The following is a 6,138-nucleotide window of genomic DNA, read 5'->3' on the forward strand; positions in this document are numbered from 1 at the left end:
CAGGCTGGCAAGACCAGAGTGCCACTGTCCACGGGCATTGTGTACTCTCATGAAGTACACTGACAGGGCACTCTGGCAACAGCTCAGCTTAATTAGTAAATATTTCCAGGTGTTCTAATTTTAGGAAGGTCAAGTTTGCGAAGTTGAAATAGCAAGCAGAACTTCTGTCAGTCTCAATTCACATGGAAAAACAAACTGTAAGTACAATATTCTTGAGAGGTTTCACTGGAAGCATTGAATTCTACAACTAGCCTTAAACCTTCAAGAAATAACTTATGACCACAGTCCTTTGTCATAGATGAATTGAGCTCCTCTTGAAATATGGGATAGAATGATGAATGAAAGAAGAGTCATTATACTAGAAGGAAAAAATCCCCAGCAAATCTCTCCCAGAGGTCAGGGGTTAATATATGATCACTTAATGAAATGGGGGAGGAAAGCCAATAAAATAATTTTGACCAACTCCAACATCATTTAGTTATGAAATGAGAATAATTAAAATGGTGCTCCCTGTAGAAAAGTGTTCACCCAATAAGTTCCTCAACTTTCAAGGAGGTTTTGTTTTATTAGATGCTGTTAGCTTCATGTTAGTCACAGGAAAAAAAAAAATGCCCACATACACACGCACGACTAAATGTAGTCAGTTTGCTCAGCTGCTGCTGACGTCACTGCTGCCCACTAGGAGTGAGTTACTGTAATAACCCCCTTTTATTAATCATAGGCTGGAGGAAGCACAAAGTGGGTGACATCATTAGGCAAAGGACCGGCTAACTCATGCTCCAATTTACTCAGCTTTATTATAACATTTCTCAAGTGTCATATGAAAGTGATTACCATTTCACACTTTCCCCCTCTGAGCAATTATCCCTAACCTTCAATTCAAACTCCCAGAGAAAAGCTTAGCTTTTCAGATGTAGGCATGGAAGGGCCAAAGCTCACTAAGGGTCCTTATTCCAGAAAGGAATGTCCTCCTCTAAATAGCTCTTCCTGAGCTTGAGATGGAGGCAGTTTCTAGAACAAGAGCATCTCAGATGACTCTGGGTTCACTCTGGTCCTGATGGTGACATCTGATTGGAGAAGACAACTGTCATTAAGAGGACCTTGAGGGTCCAGATGGGCACAGCCTTGCATGGCCTCATGGTGACCCAGGATAAAGGCTCTGCACACCTGGGCTTTGAAATGCAAATCTCCATTTACAGTTGTATTAAAAGGTTGTGGTTAACAGTTGGGTCTTGTAGTTAGGTAGCCTGGATTCAAATTCAAGATTCACCACTTTCAAACCGGAGGATGCTCGGTGAAAACTTGTATCTCTCAGCAACTTGGTTCCCTTGATTTGTAAATGCTGATAATAATGCACCTCCTCATGGATAGCATTGCTGTGAGAAATGATAAGGCTCATAGAATGTGCCAGTAAATATTGCTCACAAGTATTATTTCTCCTCTTTTCCTTAAAAAGTTTTGCTTGCTGAACTGAACTTTCTGTGTCCTGCATTGTACTGCATTGGAGATGTGCACATGTTCTGTGACCTGCCATCAGGGTAGACTGGTATGGGGGGTACTCAACCATGCACTCAGCTATGTCACTGGTTTGAAAGTTATAAGTCAGCCTACCTCTCTGTGGTCCCACCTACTACTAATTATGAAGAACTTATGAAAACTAAAAGAGGCACATGATTACAATCAAAAGAAGACATTGACAACTCAAAGATTCTCAAGAGCTCAGCATCTTGTTATTGTTTCTTTTAAAACAGATAAAACTGTCAGGTCATTTGATAGTGACATACATAAATATATATATATATATGTTTATATATATATATATATATACACACACACACAATATTATGGAGACAAACCTTTTCAAATATTTGAAAAAGGTGTGTCTCCATAATATTGTATGTATCAGGAAAAATAAATGTTTTTAACGCAGTTGGAGCTGTGCTTCATCCTCTTAAACCAGCATCTTGGGTCCCTTATAGAGCCATTTTATAGATGTCTTCACTCATCTCCTTATTTGCAGTCCCATCCTGAGGGTATTTTAAAGAGTCAAAATAAAGCTTACTTAGGCATGCATGAGAGACACAATGAGAGACCAAAAGAGAAGGCTGTGGCTTTATAATATTTAGATAATGATGAAACTCACTCAGCTATTGCAGGATGCAGTAATTATATAGGATAATTTATTACTTGGGTCCACCTTTGCTCTTTATTGAATTATAAGCATTCAACTAGGTGACAGGTTTGGCTTCCACAATGATCTGCTGGTATAGGAAAGAACTGCCAGACCTTGTAATACAGTAAATACAATAATAATACCTAGCAACTTTAAGATCTCCAGATGGGAAGCTTCCTTTAAACGGCAAAGAATGCCAGGATATCTGCTGCCCCTAACTGGTACCATGAAGAATAGCACACATTTTTTTTAAGTAGCAAAGGAGGGCTCAGGTACAGTTACTTGTTGGTGGCTGAATCAACCCCTTGGGTTGCAGCTGTGAAATTGACCATTTCCATGAACCTTTTTGTGGCTGCTAAAGCAAAGCCTTTGAGTAGATCCATGTTTTGCTTCGGTGTTTTCCAGATGCAGAGGTACTTCTGAATTCCAGCAGCTGCCTACGTGGAACCAGGGCAAAGGGTTCCTCAAGCACAAATCATTAACACAGAATGTTTGTTAATACTGCCACTGGAGGAAGCTCTCACGAGGCCACTTAAAACTATATAATCCTTTTACCGAACATTTCTGAGAGACCTGTTAAAGGAATGTGACCACCAGGGAAAGTGAATCCTATTGACTTGTGGAACATTCCAGACCTGCCAGGTGATTGAGCTATTGTCAATGGAAAGAGGTGGAGGCGCCCTCTTCTGGTGCCTCTGGATAGAGGGAAACCCTATGAAGGTAGCAAGGAGGGGCACCTTCTCTCCATCTGGCCACTCCTGATCCCCAAATCACTGCATTTAAATAACATCCACACTCATTTTAAAAGCAATACTTGCTCTTTGTATAAAATATGGAAAATGTACGCAAATTTTAAAAATATAAATCACTTGATCATCTTACCTAGAAATAGCTATTAAATTTTTGATATACGTGTAAAATAAAATTACAAGTGAATTGTAATTTTCTAAAATATTTTTCACCCATCATTATATATTGAGTATTTTTAATGGTCAAATTATTTCTCCAAAACAATGACTTGGTGGTAATCTATCAAGAAGATGCATTTAGTTTTAAACCAGTCCTTTTTTTTTTTAATTGGGGAATTAACCCAGGGTTGGTTATTCTCTTTTATTTTTCTTTTTTTCCTTGAGCTAGCTATATTCCCAGTCCTTTTAGTTTTCTTTCTTTTTTATTATTTGGGGATAGGCTGTTGCTAAATTGCTGAGGCTGTCCTTGAACTTGTCATTCGTGTACCTTAGCCTTCCTAGTTGCTGGGATTACAGATGTGCATCACTGTGCCCAGCTAAGTCAGTATACTATTATATATCGAAGTTATTTTAAAAACTTTGCAATGATTATTAGTATCCAGATATCTTTCTAATGTTTCTGATTACTTCCTTGAGATAAATTCCTAGAAGTTGTATTATAATGAATCTAAGAATATGAACATATTTAAGATCCTCATATATACTACCAAATTGCACTCTCAACAATTTTAAACTGTTTACATTCTAACTATTAATATAAGGGTATGATTTCTTCTCCATGTTTTAGCTTTGATATAATCAAAGTCCTCCTACCCTCCTTTCAGGTAAATTTGGTATATATTTTGTTTCAATCTGGGATTTTAAATTATTAATTAAGAATAAACATTTTATTGCCCATTTGCACAACTTTCTTTTGAGTCACTGTTCTTATCATATACTTTTGGTGCATGTGCAATACTGGGAATAGAACCCAGAGGGGCTCCACCGCTGGGTCACATTCCCAGCCCCATTTAAATTTGATTTTTGAGACAGGATCTCACTAATTTGCAGAGGCTGGCCTTGAATTTGTAATCCTCCTGCCTCAGCCTCCTGAGTTTCTGGGATTATAGGTATGTACCACCACTCCTGACTACTTTCATATTTTAAATAAGATTTTTTACATATAAATTGATATGAATGTTTTACTATTAATGAAAACTATAATAAGAAACTTAACTTGCTGCTGTCATTGTAATTTCTCTCCATTTTTCATTTGTCTGTAAATTTTGTTTACAATGTTTCAGAGCAAAATATAACATATTTTTATATAGATCAATCTAGGAAAATTTTTATGCTGGGGTTCCCCCATCAGGAAATCAAATATATTTTCATCTTGATTTCTTCAAAGGATTTATGATATTTTATTTTTAATGCAAAATATATGGAATATATTTTGACAAATGGAACAAAGGAAAGCTATACATTTTTTTAAAAATTTTAAGTTATTTTCCAAGGATTAAATAAGCACCATTTAGGGAGTTTCTCTTTTGGAAGGCATTTTTATCACCTATTGAGGATGCACAAATATAAGCCCCTTTCTTCCTTCTGCTGATCTGTTATCTGTTGCTGAACTTTCTGTCTCATTGCCATTCACATTTTTTCCAGTTTTAACGTTGTTCTTTTAATTGTAATTTTATCATATCTCTGATCTTTTTGTGTATCTGACTCAAGTTTACACCCAGCAGCTATCTTGATTAAAATAATATTCCTAGTGCCAGGACTTTATAACAACTGAAGATAATTCTAGGTTTCTCTACCTGTAGCTACTCAAAGTTTGTCATTTAATGATAGTATATCATTAAATGGTATTTATTTTTAATTAAAGTGGATTTTTATGATTATAATGATGACAGCTGTTCATTTTTAAAACGCAAACACTATGGGCTAAAAGAAGAAAAGGAAGAAACAGAGAGAGTGGGCAGGCAGGAAGGAAGATAGGTAGGTTTGTGCCCTCGAATTTACCTATCCAGAGAAAACCAGAGACAAAGTTATGTCCTTCCGAAAATGGAAAGAATTATTTTCATCACCCTAAATTCTAATGAAATTTTTTATTCTACTAAAAAGTTTTTATTAGTGCATTATAGTTATGCCTAATAGTAGGGTTCATTCTGACATAATCATAAATGCATATAAAACATAGTTTGCTCATTCTCAACTCCTCATACTTCCCCTTCCCCTCCCTCCTCCCTTTCCTCAATTCTACCAGTTTTGACAGAGTTTTTATTTCTTTCTAAAGTTTTCTTGAATATGTAAGCAAATTTGTTGAATTAAAAATTCCTAAGTTTTAGAGTGTGCACTTTAGTTTTCCTTGCTGTTTTTTTAGTTCATTTTTGTTAGTTGCAGGGTGTATGTATAAGCAACTAGTTTCCATTTTATTTATTTTCTGCTAACTAGTTTTTAATAGAATAAAGCACTCTGCCCTCCAGAAGGTTTTCTGCTTACCTGAATACCATTTAAACCTTGTCTTAGCTCTTCAATTGGAGGACCAAGTGCTGATGGTTTCTCAAACCTCAGAAAACAGCTGAGGCCATGGGCAGGAGCTCCCTTGTGACCTGTGTGGCCAGTGCCTTTGCAGCCAAGTTGTGAGAACAACCTTTTCTACTGGGGGAATATCCTGTAGCTCTCAGCTCCTCACCTGGCTTTGGAATTGACCAGATTCAAAAGATGCTGAAGTCTGCAACCCATTTCTTTTGTAGTGCTATGTGTACTTTATTCTACATTATCCCCCATATTTACTGCTCTTGTACCTCATTTTCTTTTCTCACTGTGACAAACCCTGCTTTCCTCCATCCCTAGAGATGGACTTGTACCACCATTAAGAAAATTTACTGAGGGAGAACTAAGTTGATGGCATGCACTCCAGGCTGGGCAGATGCTTAAACCTGGCTAGTGCTCTAATCTTTGGGTCTTTCCACCTGTAGCCGCCATCTTATGGGTAGTAGCCTTCTGTTGGTTGACTTCTCCCCTCTTGCTTTTCCTTCTCATATAGTAGCCCTGACATGGATCATGCTCCTCTGGTGGCTATCTGTTCTCATCTAGGCCCGTTTGCCCAGAGTCAACCCAACTACATAGAGCCTCTTGGTTGGTGTGTTCTCCCAGGTCCTCCTCTTGAGTAGAAATGAACAGTCCCAACCCTGCCCTTCATCCTACAGATACTGTGTTAGACCCATGGAAAAT

This window comes from Sciurus vulgaris (assembly GCF_902686455.1).
Source record: "Sciurus vulgaris genome assembly, chromosome: 8".
NCBI lineage: Eukaryota > Metazoa > Chordata > Mammalia > Rodentia > Sciuridae > Sciurus > Sciurus vulgaris.